Source organism: Micropterus dolomieu, linkage group LG19 (assembly GCF_021292245.1).
Source record: "Micropterus dolomieu isolate WLL.071019.BEF.003 ecotype Adirondacks linkage group LG19, ASM2129224v1, whole genome shotgun sequence".
NCBI classification, from domain to species: domain Eukaryota; kingdom Metazoa; phylum Chordata; class Actinopteri; order Centrarchiformes; family Centrarchidae; genus Micropterus; species Micropterus dolomieu.
The window spans coordinates 7,572,610-7,590,391 of record NC_060168.1 but is presented as its reverse complement, the minus strand read 5'-3'; the positions used below and the strand labels follow the sequence as shown (position 1 = coordinate 7,590,391).

Sequence of the window (17,782 nt, the reverse complement as noted above, 5' to 3'; positions counted from 1 at the left end):
GGAGACATGCAGGAAGTGGTGGATAAGTTCAGTGATGACCCAGACAAGCACAACATTCACAATATCAATTACAGGAGCAGTAAAGCACCAATTAAAAGGTTACTCCAGCAGTTTAGTATTGCATTTCTATAAAGTTGGAGACTGAACAAGAGGTTAAGATAAAACAAAAATGTCAAAATCGAAGCAGCAGCAAAGAAGATATCCCAACTTTTAGGCTCTAATATGGGTGAAGCTCCAAAAACACTGGATCCTGCATTTCCCATGATGCAACTTGACAGCGTCTTTCACTTGACCTCCCTACCTGGCGCTATGCTTCCAATTTGTAATGCAGGCTTTGTGTTTTTTCCCCCTAAAAGTTTCTTCTCAAGCCCAAACCTAAACAACCCAGATGACATCACTGTGAAAGCTCCTCCAGAGCCACAAACAAAACACTTCATGGCTTGAGAAGTCTACTCCAAGTGATGAGTAAATTTAACTTTGCATGCATTAAAGCAGCTTTGGGAACCATTTGGAACAAATGATGTAGTAGCAGCGACTTTATAGGCAACCGTCTCAAATTTCATTTTGGTGCTGCATTTACACTGTCCATCCTTTTGTAGCGATTCAAGGTCTGATGCCATCACATAACACCTACATAGAATAGAATATAATGCAAAATCATAAAAGAAATAATATGAATTCATTGATCTCATATACTGCAAATGTTAAGGCTACTATTACTCGTACTATTACATCTACATATTAATGAATCAGTCCAAGCCTACGCTGCTCCTGTGGGGGGAAAGTGAGACAACGACCCCATGATTTAAGAAACAGAATGTGCAAACAGATTTACACCACAAATAGCTCCCAACATTCCTGCCTGCAGGGTTTGTATTTTATTTACACCTGGTTTTAAATGTGTAGGACCTCCATGCTGTTGTTTGGATGTTATTCTGTGCACTTTGTGTTCTTCAGCAATATTTCTTATTGTCATAAGACTAGTCAGTTTTTTGGGGGGAAAATTCAGGATTTAATTGACCATTTAGACTTTAGTTTACAACCTAAAATGTTATGTCTGCCGATAAAGGTGGAAAACAAATTCAGTCCGCGCAAACACACAACAAACAGATGTTCTGCTATTGCCGTTGAGTATTTTGACCTACGGCACACAACTCTGGAGTTTATGTGTCAATGAAGGATAATGGCTGGTATTTTTAACACTGTGTATCTCCTGGGATGATGCTCATTATCCCACCTGTTCAGCTCCACAGGAAAGAGAGAACAGTCGAGTTGTGTATTACTGTGTTTCCACTTGTTCTCACCAAACAGGACACAGAGAGACGTTCAGGATGACTCATTCAGTTTCTTATGATACACAAAAGTGTTCAGAATCTGGCAGTATACTCTAAGATGATTCATTTCTTAGCTGTTGCCATAGAAATATCCTCTTGCCTGCATCAGTTTGGCATGTGTAATCTTCTATTCTATACAGTAACAGCATATACTGTACATATAGTCTAATAATTCCCTGTATTTCCAAATCTACACATTGCAATACAAAACATGTCCTGTATGTCCTTAAACAGATGGGTCATTTGAATGAAGTGTCCTGAATTCTACTCAAAGATCATGACATAGATCCTGGCTGATGAAGAAGAGCTCTTCACCAACACCTACCCACAAACCTTGTTAAATTTAAACAAACCACCCACTGTGTAATTCCAGCCCTGCATACTCCATGAAGCCTCCAACCACCAGCCGCTCTCAGCTGTGGACAAATTTAACCCAGCAGCAACACATTCTAGCAGCAGAGCTGGATGAGTGTTGTAATCTATCAGTAAGTAATCATTAAATAAGTCTGTGGGTTCTTCTTTGACTGACAGGAGGCATCACAATCCATGTAACTATAAAATCAGCCACTGCAGGAAACTTGCGTACAGTGGCTAAAAGCACAAGAACAATTCATACGGATGCACAATGTGACACGTCTGTATAGTCAGCATTGCCTAAAACTAGCTTTTCATGATACATATTGTTTTTTTATATTACTCAGTTCTCTATTTAATAAAATTCAAATAGAAATCTCTCTCTATAGATATTTAAATATAAAGTATGTATATTCCAAATGGAATAAATAGTGACTGAAAAGGCTCATAACAATGTTGTTTGATGTAGAAAATGTACATTTTGAACATGGTAATCATGTTAACATTTATTTAAATTTAATTACATAATTTAAAAATAATTTCATATAAATATATTTTAAATATTAAGTGTATGCTTGCAAAGTTCAAGTCAAACACTCATGTTCAGCTGACCTGCTGTTCACTGACTAAAAGAATTTCTGGGTTACGCTAAATTGAAATACGTTTTTAATTTCCTTAAAAGTGGAAATTAAAGACCCACAAAATAAAGTGTTCTTCATTTATACATATCGAAGAAACAAGGGATAAATAAAAGTTCCATAGTAAAAATACTGTAAAAGGGTATTTGGTGCTTCTAAGTGACAGTGGGAGATTGATTAAGGTACTTCATTATTCAGTAATAACATAAATAGCTAACTTTACACTCCTCTAACAACAAGACCAGGAGTCTCTGTGAGGCTGTACTGAGGCACAACATGCTCACCGTGATATGGCTAACATGTTGATGTTTAGCAATAATGTTTATCATTTTGGCCATCTTAGTTTAGCGTGTTAGCAAACTGACCTTTGCTAGGTAGCACTGAAAATAAAGTAAAGTGAGGATGATGGAAAGGTCATGAACTTGTAGGTCATAAAAATATTCACCTGATGATGTCCTTTTGAAAAGTCAGAGGATCATTAAAGTTAGCAAGATTCATCCTCTGGGTAAGTGAATGTCTGACCAAAGTACTTTAGTCTGAACCAAAATGGTGGACCAAGAGTCAGACAGATATTGCCATTTCCAGAGCCAATCTGCTAGCATGGCTAAAAAGAGGAGAATATGAAAACATTAATTCCAGTTGATAACTATGGCAATGTCTGGATAGATTTTCTGTCCACACCCATGCACAGATTATGAGACAATAAGTCCCTGGGCATAGACATGTAAAAACACCCCCATCCTTTCTCCAAAGGAGAAAAAACCCCAGACTGAAAGAAACACAAATGATCAAAGAGACAAGAACCAACCACGAATTATGCAGTGGTTGTTTAATGCTATTATGCATCTCTTTGTGGTCGTTTTGTGTCTAAATGTGGTTATTTGATTGACTTTCCAGCAAGAAATGTTAACAGCAACTTCAAATAGAGGTTCTGGCCCCTTGGCCTGTGATCAATAGGCTCGTTCAGTAATCCATCTACGTCCACAAAAACACAGAATCTGAGCAAACAATGTTATCTCAGTTGATGGGGAAGCCCCAGTTTGGGATTCAGATTTATGTATTATTACATAAGAGTCTTGCAAGGGTGATTTTAAAAGTTACTCCAGGATGTAAAGAGACTATTGCTGGAAAAGAGTAATTCCTCTATGTAGGCCCATTTAGAATTTTCTCAGTTGCATCATTCCGAAGAAAAACCTCTTAACCCTCCACCTCTCCAATTCCCCTAACCCCTCAACTTGTCTGCTAGAGTGACTGATTTAGATCAGACTCAGTCACCTGATCTCTCTGTCCACCAACCACAGCACAGTGGCTGAACACAGCGTCATACAGGCATGCCAGGCTTGCACTGCGAACCCCCCCTCACCCCATCTCTGCCACCCACTCAACTTTGGCTGGTATGTCTTATGTTGCCTCACCCTGTAGGCTATATAACTGACACACTTATTTCTTTTTTTAACTTCTACCCCTTAAACTCTCAAACGGATGTTACAGATTTTTCATCCACTGCAGCACTGATATAGACAGCTTGCATCCTGGTCAACAGACATGCTTGCACACACACTTTAACCCATATATAAGCATAGTATAACTAGTAGTAGGCATAGGCAGGTTTGGGAAAATGCTGTAATGAAAGAATGCTTTGTCTGTAATAGATTATATTTGTCAATTAACAAAATGCAAAGTGAGCGAACAGAAGGACAATCTAAATAAAATCAATATTTGGTGTGTCTTAAACACAGCGTCATTTCTTTTAGGTCCACTTGCACAAGTTTTTTGAAGGAACTCACCAGGTAGCTTGGCCCAAACATCTTGGAGATCTACCCACAGTAGTGGTAGTAGCTTCTCCAAGATGCTTTCATGCAATCCCAGTCAGATTTGATGATGTTGAGATTAGGGCTCTGTGGTTGGCATACTATCGCTTCCAGGACTCCTTGGTCTTCTTTAAGCTGAGGATAGTTCATAATGACTTTCTCTGTATGTTTGAGGTCGTTGTCATACTGCAGAATAAATTTGGGGCCAATCAGACGCCTCCCTGATGGTTTTGCATGATGAATAAGTATCTGCCTGTACTTCTCAGCATCGAGGAGACCATTCATTCTGACCAAATCCCCAGCTCTGTTTGCAGAGATTCAGCCCCAAACTCGCAAGGAACCTCCACTATGCTTCACTGTCACCTGTAAACACTTATTCTTGTGCCACTCTCCAGCCCTTCGGCGAACTTACTGCCTTCTGCTGCAGCCTAATATTTAAAATTTTGACTCATCAGTCTAGAACACATGCGGCCATTTTTCTGCCCCCCACTTTGTTGCTAGTTTTTTTCTGGCCAGACAGTAGATGGGTCCAACTGTTTTCTGCAGCTCTTAGCTGATGGCACTTCTGGACATCTTCCAATTGTGAAAGGAAGTAAGCACAATTTGTCTTCACACTGCAGTAAGTTTCTTTGACCGACCACTGCATCTACTGTCCTCAGCGTTGCCAGCTTCTTTGTGCTTCTTCAAAAGAGCTTGGAAAGCACATCTGGAAAACCCTGTCTGCCTTGAAATGTCTGCCTGGGAGAGGCCTTCCTGCTGCAGTATAACTACCTTGTGTCTTGTTGCTGTGCTCAGTCTTCACCCAGTTGTATTCCTTCTATTCAGATGTTTCTGTTTCAATTAATGGTTGTATTTCAACCTACATATTGAATGGGAGATCATTAGCACCTGTTTGGTATAATTGTTTAATCATACACCCGACAAGATCTGCAAAATCTCTGTTCATTTATACATGTAATCTATTATTAACGTCAATTTTTGAAAGCATTCTTACTTTACAGGATTTTCCCCACACCTCTAAATCTTACTTTTGCACAGTGCTGTATACAGTCACATCATCACACTGACAAATATATAGACAGACGCAGACAGAAAAATTGGTTGTAGGCAGATAGACAGAGATGAGGAAGCTTAAGAAAAAGGGAAACAAAGATTCACAGATGAGAGAGATGCATACAAATATACAGCTATAGATACATAAATACTTAGATATAGAGATAAAGTAGATAAATAGATAGTCAGGAACATGGACATATGACACATCATATAAATTTAGCTCCAGACAGATCATCCCAGCTGTCTTCTTCTTTCTGACTGCAAACTCGTTCACCACATTCAGTCCAACACTGCCTGCAGATCCGCATGGCCCTTGACCAAGTGAATTACAACATTTGATTATCTGATTACCTTTACGTTGGCTTTCTCTTCACTGTGCCAATCAAAACAAGGAGCAGTATCCCCATAAACCACCACACAGAACGGTCCTATATTGAGTTACCGCACTCGCCAATTTGAAGATTTGCACTGTGGTCTGGAAATGTGCAACAAAAGGAAAATATCTGGTGTGTAAGCTGGATCACACAGGTTCCTTCACCCTTAACTGAGAGTGTGATTATATCTTACAGTTATGTTGAAACTCTAGTGTGGATCCAGCCATGCTAAACAGGCCCAGCTGCACCTTCAACACACAGCTTTATCCCAACTGTAGAAAACTTAAACCAAAATGTTCCCCCTCCTTACCTGTCTGGCCTTTTCCCAGCAGGCTAAAACAACAACAACAAATGTATTGATCCAACAGGAAGTGTGAATGATCCAAATGCTCAATGCCAAACTGCTATGCGACTGTGTGGCTGCCAGTCATGGCTTGGTCACTGGACCCTTCCTTACTCTTGGTGAGCTGACACACACATTTGCACACAAACACACAGGCAGGGGGCATGTGTGTGGCGGTGGAATGGGGTTAAGAGGGAATCTGAGGCCGGTGAGGGGGTTGGGGAGAGGAGGACAGGAGGGGTTCAGTTGGAGGGGTACTAAAGGGGCAAATTTAGAGCAGAATAAAGTGTACATCAACAGTGACAAACTCACTGCAGAGCAGATCTCCAAGTCCAAGGCAACAGGGGTGAAGCTCAGATCTGGTCAGATGAGTGCTTCACCTGTCTCTGTGTTAGCTAATATTAGCAGCTAACATCAATCCAAAACTACCAGTGTGACGGACAAAAGAGAGAGAGAGATCATTTGTTGCACTCTGCAAATCTTTTAGGAATCACAAAAACGAAGACAATGTTGAGACGATTCCAAAAGAAAATGTGGCTGATGTGTCACGAAGCTCGATGACCTAACTTCATCCAAGAGTGTGAGACAGGGGCCAGGAAACCCGCAACTGGTGCCAGTGAGTGTTCGGGGATACATGAGATGAGACCTCTGGAAATGAGAGAATGGGAAAAGAGAGACAGAGGAAGATAGAGAGACTTTCTTTAAAACACAATCTTACACACAGTTAACAACTTGTGATCAAGGGATTAGCCACCATTTTATTTACCCCAACATTAATCTAATCGCAATTACAGTATGACAAAAAACAATTAGTGTTGAATGAAGTGAAATCAAATTATCTATAGTGAGACAAACTATGAAGAGATCTGCGATACACTCATACATGCCTCCTACATAAAATGCATTTCCTGAAGAAAACGTGTGTTTTTGAAGTTGATGGCTAGTTGATGATCGCTTAGAAGTTGCTGTAGTACAATACAAAAAGGAAAGGAGGAAAGAAGGAAGGAAAGAATGATAGAAAGAAAGATAAAAATAATATAATAAATAAACTTTAATAAATAAAAATAAAAATAAACTTTTGATTTTGAAAGTCTTCAGCCCTGCAGAAGCCTGCCATAGTGTCATACTGTGGGAGTGTCTGCTCTGTTTAGTTAGTTCTGTCAGTTGGTTGTTTTCAGTCAGTCATGTTATTTGTAGTCTGTTTAGTATCTGTCTAGTGTTTTGGGCTCTGTCCTGTGTCCAGTATCAGTTATATAGTCTGTTGTGTTTTGAGTTATTGTTTTGTCAGTTCAGTATCTATTATTTAGTCGGTTTTGGTGCCATGTCTTTGTTCCCAGTCCTGTGCCTTAGTTCATGTCGTAGTATTTGCTTCTAGTTCTTTCTCTGCATCATTTTGGTTTAGTCTGCTCTGTACTTGGTGTTTTAGTTCTGTGTTCTCGTTTAAGTTTTGTCTGTTATGATCCCTGTGTTATAGTTGGTCGGTGTTTGTCTGTTTACATGGGTTTCTGTTATGGATTATTTTCCCTTCTTGGATTTTTTTCTGTTTGGATCACCTTGTATTTTGGACTCTGTAAGTGTGCTCGCCTTTAATTAATAAACCTGTTGAACTGTACCAGTCAGCCTACGTGTCCTGCATTTGGGTCCACGAGGCCGGGCAGACCAGGGGGGCGACAGAGTTCAGGAGGCCGTCCCAGAGGACGACCCAACGGGCCGGGCAGATCAGGGGCGCCACAGAGTTCAGGAGGCCGTCCCGGAGGACGACCCAACAGGCCCGGGCAGACCAGGGGGGCGACAGAGTTCAGGAGGCCGTCCCAGAGGACGACCCAACGGGCCGGGCAGATCAGAGGCGCCACAGAGTTCAGGAGGCCGTCCCGGAGGACGACCCAACAGGCCGGGCAGATCAGGGGGGAAACACAGCTCGGGAGGCCAACCGAGCAGGCCAGGGAGAAACCACAGTTCAGGAGGCCGACCCGAGGGTCGACCGAACAAGTCAGGCAGAGCAGGCAGGAGACTGAGATCAGGAGGTCGTGCTGGAGGACAACAGTCCACTGGCGAGATGGCTGGGCTGAGGTCCACTGGCGAGACGGCTGGGCTGAGGTCCACTGGCGAAACAGCTGGGCTGAGATCCACCGGCGAGACAGCTGGTGCCGGTCAGACCACCGACGGGGCATGAGGAACAGGAGTCAGCTGGACCACCAACGGAGCTTGTGCTGGTCAGACCACCGATGAGGGAACAGGAGTCGATCGGACCACCGGCGGAGCAGGTGCCGGTCGGACCACCGACGGGGCACGAGGAACAGGAGTCGGCTGGACCACCAACAGAGCAGGTGCCGGTCAGACCACCGACTGGGCACCAGGAACAGGAGTCGGCTGGACCACCAACGGGTGCTGGTCGGACCACCGACGAGGGAACAGGAGTCATTCGGACCACCGGCGGGGCACGAGGAACAGGAGTCGGCTGGACCACCAACGGAGCTGGTGCCGGTCGGACCACCGACGGGGCATGAGGAACAGGAGTCGGATGGGCCACCAACAGAGCTGGTGCCGGTCGGACCAGAGACGAAGGAACAAGAGTCAGCTGGTGATCAGGCTGGCTGCTAGCAGCGCTAGCAGGCCGGAGATCACGCAGGTGGGCAGGCAGGAGGCTAGCAGCGCTAGCAGTTTTGTGACAGGTTTTGATGTATTGTTTGCGAAAGCAGAAAGTTTGAAAAGAAAGAAAAAGACGCCTGACGCCACACAGAACAATGTAGATGCTTGAAGTCCCCAAAAATCTTAACGTCAAATGCGATAACTCAAAAAGTATAGATAACAAAAGCCGAGCTAAAGCCCAAAAGTCCCAAGTGTCTAAACATATTTAAACTTTGAATGAAGTCTCTCGCCCAAAGTATGACTAAATATGGAGGTGACAAAAACAGGTAAGTTTTTCTCTATAGACTTCCATTATGGAAAAACCTTAGCTAAAGGGTATAAAACGTATCAATGCCAAAAGTAATAGGCCCAAGTCCTGCAGAAGACAGCATGTTTTGATGTTTGAACAAAGTTTCTGTAAACCTGAATATGTTCAGAAAAGTTCAGTTTTTGATATTTGTGGAAACTGATGACCTCAAACTTTTTAAGCAGTGGTATAGTTTTTTTGAGTAAACCTTAACTTAAATATAATACTTAAATTTTTTTTTAAAACTTTAATTTCTGAACACTAAATTACATAGATTCACTGATGCTTATTAAAATCAAATTCCACTAATTGTGTGCACCACTTACACTGTGAAGAAAATCTCATAAATACGAATACAACTCCATTATTACAATTCAAGTTCAGTATCAAAACTTTAAACATCTTCTGTCATTTCTACATTTAAGGGGGCTTTCACACCTACCTCGTTTGGTCCGGTCTTTTTATATAACTGGGTTCTTCACTGGATACCATTGACTTCTGATAGTTCACATCAGATTTGTTCGAGTTCATTCTTAAGCCTGAGACAGTAGAAACAACACATCTAATTGCTTGTAAAATGTATCATCTACCAGTTGAGATGGTTAAAATTATCTAAGGTGACTTTAGGCCTACTTTGGAACCATAGACTGTATAAACTTGAAACTGACCTTTTTCTGTCACAATCATGGTCACAATTTGTGTGACAAGAAACAGAGAGGGGCCTTCCCTCAGAGACTATGGTGGTCGGTGTGGCAGCGACCACTATCTTTAGCACCCCTAGTGGTAGCGACCAGCGGTCGCTGTGGCAGCGACCACTATCTTTAGCTCCCCTAGTGGTAGCGACCAGCGGTCGCTGTGGCAGCGACTACTATCTTTAGCTCCCCTAGTGGTAGCGACCAGCGGTCGGTGTGGCAGTGAGCACTATCTTTAGCTCCCCTAGTGGTAGCGACCAGCGGTCGCTGTGGCAGCGACTACTATCTTTAGCTCCCCTAGTGGTAGCGACCAGCGGTCGCTGTGGCAGCGACTACTATCTTTAGCTCCCCTAGTGGTAGCGACCAGCGGTCGGTGTGGCAGTGAGCACTATCTTTAGCTCCCCTAGTGGTAGCGACCAGCGGTCGCTGTGGCAGCGACTACTATCTTTAGCTCCCCTAGTGGTAGCGACCAGCGGTCGCTGTGGCAGCGACTACTATCTTTAGCTCCCCTAGTGGTAGCGACCAGCGGTCGGTGTGGCAGTGAGCACTATCTTTAGCTCCCCTAGTGGTAGCGACCAGCGGTCGCTGTGGCAGCGACTACTATCTTTAGCTCCCCTAGTGGTAGCGACCAGCGGTCGCTGTGGCAGCGACTACTATCTTTAGCTCCCCTAGTGGTAGCGACCAGCGGTCGGTGTGGCAGTGAGCACTATCTTTAGCTCCCCTAGTGGTAGCGACCAGCGGTCGCTGTGGCAGCGACTACTATCTTTAGCTCCCCTAGTGGTAGCGACCAGCGGTCGCTGTGGCAGCGACTACTATCTTTAGCTCCCCTAGTGGTAGCGACCAGCGGTCGGTGTGGCAGTGAGCACTATCTTTAGCTCCCCTAGTGGTAGCGACCAGCGGTCGCTGTGGCAGCGACTACTATCTTTAGCTCCCCTAGTGGTAGCGACCAGCGGTCGCTGTGGCAGCGACTACTATCTTTAGCTCCCCTAGTGGTAGCGACCAGCGGTCGGTGTGGCAGCGACCACTATCTTTAGCTCCCGTAGTGGTAGCGACCAGCGGTCAGTGTGGCTGCGAACACTATCTTGCATGCCATTTTGCATGCCTGCGAGAATTGCATGCACCTCCAAATAATGCTTTTAAACTCTATAATATCCTTTATGGGGTTCATCAATGGTGATAAATGATTCAAAGTATATATTTTATGAACGTTTAGAGTTGTTAATATTTTATTACTCAGTAGCAGTAGTATTCATTGAGATTCAGCAAAAATATGCGGTGATAACCCCGTAATCAGTGTGCAGAGCAAAGTATCTGAAAAGGACATTTAAGAGTTGAATGTATAATTCGGCAGAACATATATACATACCATGATGAAGGCCTGCCATTTGGATCCACCTCTTTTCTCAGCACAAAGGAGCGGCAGGCATGCAGAACGTTGCACAACTGGGCAAGACGCCAACGGCAGAAACAGCTGATCAGCCGAGAGTTACAAATTCGCTACGTCACAACTTATTCGGAAAAACTGTTTCTATCTCCTATTTACTCTCTTTCGAAAAAGACAAAACCCCCTCAAGCGAGAGACAGTAAAAACATTTTTGCGAAATTAAGGAAAGACGCTGGCGGCAGAAAAAAACACTTTGGTGGCCACGGGCCCTTATGTTATTCAGCCCCGGGGTGCCAAGAGGCAAATAGCACTGCATTTTCTCTTTCATGGGAACTTTATACTTAAAGTAATCACAATGAGTAATCCCCGATTTTACTAAATGTAACGTTACCTGTAATCTGATTGTGTCTTTATTTTCTGTACCGTAACGGAATACAGTTACTTTTTTTGTATACTCATTACGTAATGCCGTTACATGTAATCCGTTAATGATAAAACCTACCAGCTGGAGTGTATGTTGAATATTAATATCAAGTTATTCTGCAATACTGCTTTTGTTAAAATACAAAACAACGGTTTAATAAGTAATTAGAAGAGACTTCTACAGTGCATTCTACAGATGAGATGTTTGATACCGAGGCGTCAACTTGTTTTACTTCAATTCAATTCAAATTAGCTTTATTGGCATGAATGTGTAACAACAATATTTCCAAAGCATCATACAAACTACATAAGAACAATCAACCCATAGATTTCATTAAACAAGTTATTAAAGCGTAAAGTACTTTAACAAAGCGTGTGTTGGCGCTTTATAAAAGACAAATTCCACGTGACCGATGACGTCCGAGCTTCGTACGTCATGAAGTTTTGGTGCCAAATAGGGTAACCAGACGTCCCGAAAATCCGGGACAGTCCCGAATTACGAGCAGCTGTCCCAACTCCTCTCCGGTTTGTCCCGAAAATTAGAACTAAAAGGATTTTGGCTGAATTCAGTGCCGACAAAAAAACCCAAAAAAACATAACATGTATTTTTGAACGGAAACAGTGGTGTCTTGAACACACAGTTGTGGATTTTTACTGCATTTTTATACCAAGGCTTTGTTTACAAACGTGTCGCAGCTGACACGGGTAACACCTCTGACACGCCCATCAAATGGTGAAGCCCACTGGGCAACGTTGCACAATGTCCTTCAATCCGAAAACAAATGGGTGCAAAACGCAAAACGTTTTGAGATTGGAATGGACTCGCCCTAGGTGTAGGATCTAGGTCAAAGTCCATTAGACAAGAAGGCGGCATTTGATCATATTTGATCCTCTATGATCTGATCCACCAAATCCCTCAACATAATGTGAAGAAGAAGCAGCAGCAGTGGGTAGGTAAACACAGCTCAGCTAAAGTTAAACATATGATGTTATTTCATAAATAAGTAGAATAAATCTTTTTAAATGAAAGTTAGTTATTGCAGTTGTTTAACTTATCAATCTTAACCCTTTCCACCCATTTAACCAATTACTTGCTTTACATTGCTATGGCAACCGGCAGCAACTGGCTAACGTCAGCTAACGTTAAACTTGTTTTTCATCTGTTTTTTCCGGTGTTCTGTCGCCGAAACACGTGTTACTTCTGACATAAATCATTGTAAAATGAAATGAGTCTTTTTTTATTTAGCATGGCCTCACTGTTATAAATGTTATAGACAAAATATCAGAAACGCCGCGATAGACTGGCGAACTGTCCAGGGTTTACCGGTTTGCCCCGCCTTTTGCCCGATGTCAGCTGGGATTGGCTCCAGCCCCCCCCCCCCGTGACCCTGTAAGCAGGATAAGCGGTTGACGATGGATGGATGGATGGAAAATATCAGAAACACCAGTCCATGTGATCCAAAAGGATCATACAGTTGCAACAAAAACTAAACATTATCATTTTTATGAAGGAAGGATTTATTGCAGAAATGTTGGATTAGACTGCATTAAATTTAGCTAGATGTACCTAATAAACTGGTAACTAAGCCTAAATACATTTATCATGACAATAAACTCTGCCCATATCACATGTTTGTGAGAAGTAGAAGGAATTACATATTGCCCATAATCACCTGACTTGAGAAAGCAGCTCTGATATTGGTGAGTCAGATAAATTATAAAATATTTTATTTAAAAAAAATCCACATTTGACGATGTTCTTGTTGAATGGGCTAATGGGAATTCTTTATATTGTTTGTTATATTTGCTCTTGCAGGATCAAACAGAGTATTGAGAGGCACTACAGCTGTCCAAGGTATGTTATCAATTTGCATATTTCTGCGTCAATTACTGGCTTGCTAATCAGACATATTGAGGATAAAAAAATACTACATTACTAGAACTGGAGCCAACAACATTTCACAGTGGATGACATTTTAACATGAAAGAAATTATTTTAGCCCTGACTTGAGACGTAGGAGGGATATTGTATTGTTTTAGAAAAGTGCATTAGTCCAGCTATGACTGTGAGATTTTATAATGAATATGTATATTTAGCAATTAAAAAGTGTAACAGATTTCTTTTAAACATTTCAGAATGATTGGCAGTGATCAAAAGCTGAGAAAACTGTAGATCTATTACAGCATTAAGTGCAAACAGTTTACACACTGTGGACTCTGTTAAAGGCTGTTAATTTATGATGAGATGGTTGAATGACTCCTTCATGGTTCATAAACTATTTAGTACCTGACTGAAATTCTGTCTCAAACCTGTTCAGACCAAAAATGGCACTGTTGAGAAAAAACACAAGGGTCTGTGTCGGTGTGGGAATGTTGCTTCAGATAGAAGCTAGATGATGAAATATTAGTTAGTTTAAAATATATTTGATTGGCTAACTCAATTCGTAGACACAGTCTTTCATTTTGATGCAGCAAAACCTAAGTCAGGTTAAAGAAATTTGCAGGATGACACTGCATTTTCTTTTTTTGTCAATGCAGTGGTCCATCTCCATTTCTCAGGTGTGTTTGCAGGTGTTTGCTGAGTTTCATTGCTTTGCAAATGTTGAACCTATGCAACCAATTCTACTGCGAGCTTGAGAGATACACACCACTACTGATTGCCCTGGACAGGCAGAAGGCCAAGACAGCTGAGGCCCTGCAGAGATCCTCAGGAGTTATGACCTTCAGGTGAGTTTAAGATTACCTTTGCAATAGCAACAATGTTGATCACATAATGGTCAGTCAATACAGATTGGGACCTCTCTACTATAATAGTGAATTGATTGAATTTGATGATGATATTGTCTTGTGATGACTAGGAGGATGATCAGTCGCCATACGGTCTACTGACAGTTGCAGAGACACAGAATCGTGGGTGAAAAGGTTCAAAACCCGAGCTGTTTTTGGGCAGTAAAACATACAGCTGACAAATAAAGTCGAAAGCGGACAAATAGCAGCCTGTATGTGTCTGAGAGATACTTAAAAGGGGGATGCAAGCTGGTGAGTGTGCAGCATTGTACAGGACAGAACTGTGGGTGCTTGTGCGAATCCACATCCCAAAATTGTAAACTGAATACTAACCCAATGAGGAAATAGTCGAATATTCGTGTCCAAAAATCTCTTTCATTGTCACGTTTAAGGTTATAGTTAGCTTCTATTTCTCACCCATTGTTTGAGTCACTGCGTTTGTGTACATTTGACTTGTCTTTAGGTAGTTGCAGCTGGATGGATTTGTTGTTATTGCTATCAATATTATTATTATTTTAGAATTACATTGGTAGAACTGTTACATTATATAGCTTGATGTGCTGTAAAAATATTTGTATAGTAATAATTATTCTGACTGTCAATCGAGGAACAACATGAGGTACACATGAGATGCCGTCCGACCCTCCATGCCATCCCTGTGAACCTGCTAGAGGATGACTGACTTCTTCAAAACCTGCAATGTAAGTACTCAGTGTACTCACAGAAATGTCAATATCAACGACAAGTGATATGAAATGTACTACAGGAAACCAACTTGAATGCCTCTTCCTGCAACTGACAGGTTTAAAGACATTAAAGGATAGATTGTTTTTTTTGTAGTCTATCTTAAAACAATGCTAAAATATGATGTGTACAGAGAAAAAGTTATTGTTGGCTATTATCATTCCTCATCTCTACTAAGCATCCCCTTCATAGGAATGGCCCAATTGTAAGAAATTAGGGACAAATCCATTATTTTTATATATATACACACACACACACACACACACACACATACATACACACAGTGGGTATAGAAAAGAATCACCCCCCTATAAAATAATCACATTTTGTTGCTCTGCAGCCTGAAATGAAAATGGACAGACACAGTTTTTGTTTCATTCAGCTGTATTTACAACTTATAACATCCAAGTGAAAGATATAATACCAACTTGTCAGAATTATTATTATTATTTTTTTTTTTTTACAAAAAACAGAATCAATGAGTTGGAAAAAGAATCACCCCCCTCCTAAAAATGACTTGTAAAACCCAACCAGGTGTAGTTAATCACCTTCTCAATAGCACACAAAGCCAATTGACTTTAAACTGTGATCAGCTGTGGTTGTCATAATACAAGAACTTAAGGACTCAAAGGCAGACTCGGAACAGTTCGAAGGGGTAACAAAGGGTTTTATTGAAAAGTGCAACGGAAGACTGGGTGGTTGGCTCCAACAGGGCAGAATGGAGAACACGGAGGAGGGGAGTTTGTCCAGGCAAGATGTGAGCAGAGCGGGGTGTGGCGTTCAGCAGAGTTCCCGGAGGTAGTGTGATCCTGGGCACAGAGAAAAACAGGTTAATCAAGGGAGACACAGAAATTACAAGGAATCTTACTGGAGTAGACAGTTGGCCTTGACACATGTACCACATGTGGTTAACTGACGATCTGGTTAAGAATGTGAGGAGGACTGGGGTTGAAATACTGCAGGAGCTTGATTAGTGGAATGAGGACCAGGTGCGCCGCTGGAGCCAGAGAGCGTAACCACGCCCAGACAAACACAGACAGGGAGGACAGACAGAAAACACAGGGAAGGGGGGAACAAAAGAACACAAGGTAGTGGGGAGATTCTGCAGTACCACAACAGTGGTCATTTTGATTAGCTCAGCATGAAACAAGCTTTTCCTGAAGCATTTCAGTCCTTGGTAGTGCAACTGAAGACAACAATCAACTATGGGTGGCAAGGCATTGTCAAAAGATCTCCGGGATAAAGTTGTGGACTGGCACAAGTCAGGAGATGGATACAAAAACATTTCAAAGGCTTTATCAGTGCCTAGAAGCACAGTGAAGTCTTTTATTAATAAGTGGAAGGTATTTGGTACAACACAGACCCTCCCTGGGTCAGGACGTCGCTCCAAACTGGATGAACGAGCAAGGAGGAAACTGGTCCAAGAGGCATACAGCAACTCTGAAGCAGTTGCAGGAATTCATGACAAAGACTGGTCATTGTGTGTATGTGACAACAATATCACAAATTCTCCACAAATGTGCCTTGTATGGGAGGGTTGCAAGAAAAAAGCCACTCCTCAAGAAAGGCCACATGCAGTCATGACTGAGCTTTGCCAAAACGCACCTTGAAGATTCTAAGGCCACGTGGAAAAAGGTGTTATGGTCAGATGAGACTAAAATTTAATTGTTTGGCCTCAACGCCAAACGATATGTCTGGTGAAAATCCAATACAGCTCACCATCCAAATAACACCATTCCTACAGTAAAGCAAGGAGGTGGTAATATGTTATGGGGTCGTTTCTCTGCAGCAGGGACTGGAGCACTTGTCAGGATAGAAGGAAAAATGGATGGGGCAAAATACTGTCAAATTCTTGAGGAAAATCTGCAGCTCTCTGCCAAAAAGTTGTCAATGGGAAGAAGATTTACCTTCCAACATGACAATGACCCAAAGCACACAGCAAAACTGACCACACAGTGGTTGAAGGAGAAAAAGGTGAATGTCATTGCATGGCCTAGTCAGAGCCCAGACTTAAACCCCAATGAAAATCTGTGGAATGACTTGAAGACAGCTGTCCACAAACGGTCACCATCAAATTTAACTGAACTTGAGCAGCTCTGCAAAGAAGAGTGGTCAAATATTGCAACGTCTAGATGTTCAAAGTTAGTAGAGACATATCCCAACAGACTAAAGGCTGTAATTAAAGCAAAAGGTGGTTCAACAAAATGCTGAAACCAGGGGGTGATCCAACGAAGGTTAAAATCAAGGGCAACTGGACTTGGTTGAAGATACTGGAAGATGTTTCGTCCCTCATCCAAAGGACTTCTTCAGTTCTGACTGACTGGCAGGGAAACTCAGCTATTTAACCACAGTGGGGTCGTTGGCCAGGGTCATCGATACCGCTGGTTCGTTAGTGTTCCTGGTTGCTGTGACAACAGTCGTTAGGACTACCGGTGGCCAAGACTGAACGACCATCGTTGGTATCTTCACCTGAGGCCAATAGGTTACGTTTGTTGAGTTTCCTGGGAAGTGATGAAAGGACAGCATTGTAAGTGGGGGATAAGTGGTGGCGTAGATCCCCTCCCCTGTTCAATGACGGCTTCTCAACCCTGGTGTAGATGGCTTCCTTGATACCTCTTTCAAACCATCCATCTTCTCTGTCTAAAATGTGCACCTGGTGGTCCTCAAACGAGTGTCCTCTGTCCTTCAGATGTAAGTAGACTGCAGAGTCTTGACCTGAGGAGTTGGCCCTTCTGTGTTGAGCCATGTGTTTGTGTAGTGGTTGTTTAGTCTCCCCAATATACAGGTCTGTGCATTCCTCACTGCATTGGACCGCATACACTAGATTGCTTTTCTTGTGTTTGGGTGTGCGGTCTTTGGGGTGTACCAGCATCTGTCTTAGTGTGTTCTTGGGTTTAAAAAACACAG

At 42.3% G+C, this 17,782-nt stretch overlaps 2 long non-coding RNA genes across 2 annotated transcripts; one reads left to right on the top strand and one right to left on the bottom strand.

The window, feature by feature from the left end:
- Positions 1–6,116: 6,116 nt before the first annotated feature.
- LOC123957926 lies at positions 6,117–10,961 on the bottom strand. The gene is made up of 3 exons (XR_006821936.1): positions 10,904–10,961; positions 9,288–9,384; positions 6,117–6,558 (listed from the first exon to the last, which is right to left on the bottom strand). It is a non-coding gene; the product is annotated as an uncharacterized LOC123957926 (long non-coding RNA).
- Positions 10,962–13,129: 2,168 nt separating this feature from the next.
- LOC123957706 lies at positions 13,130–14,288 on the top strand. The gene is made up of 3 exons (XR_006821872.1): positions 13,130–13,199; positions 13,904–14,071; positions 14,203–14,288. It is a non-coding gene; the product is annotated as an uncharacterized LOC123957706 (long non-coding RNA).
- Positions 14,289–17,782: the final 3,494 nt, after the last annotated feature.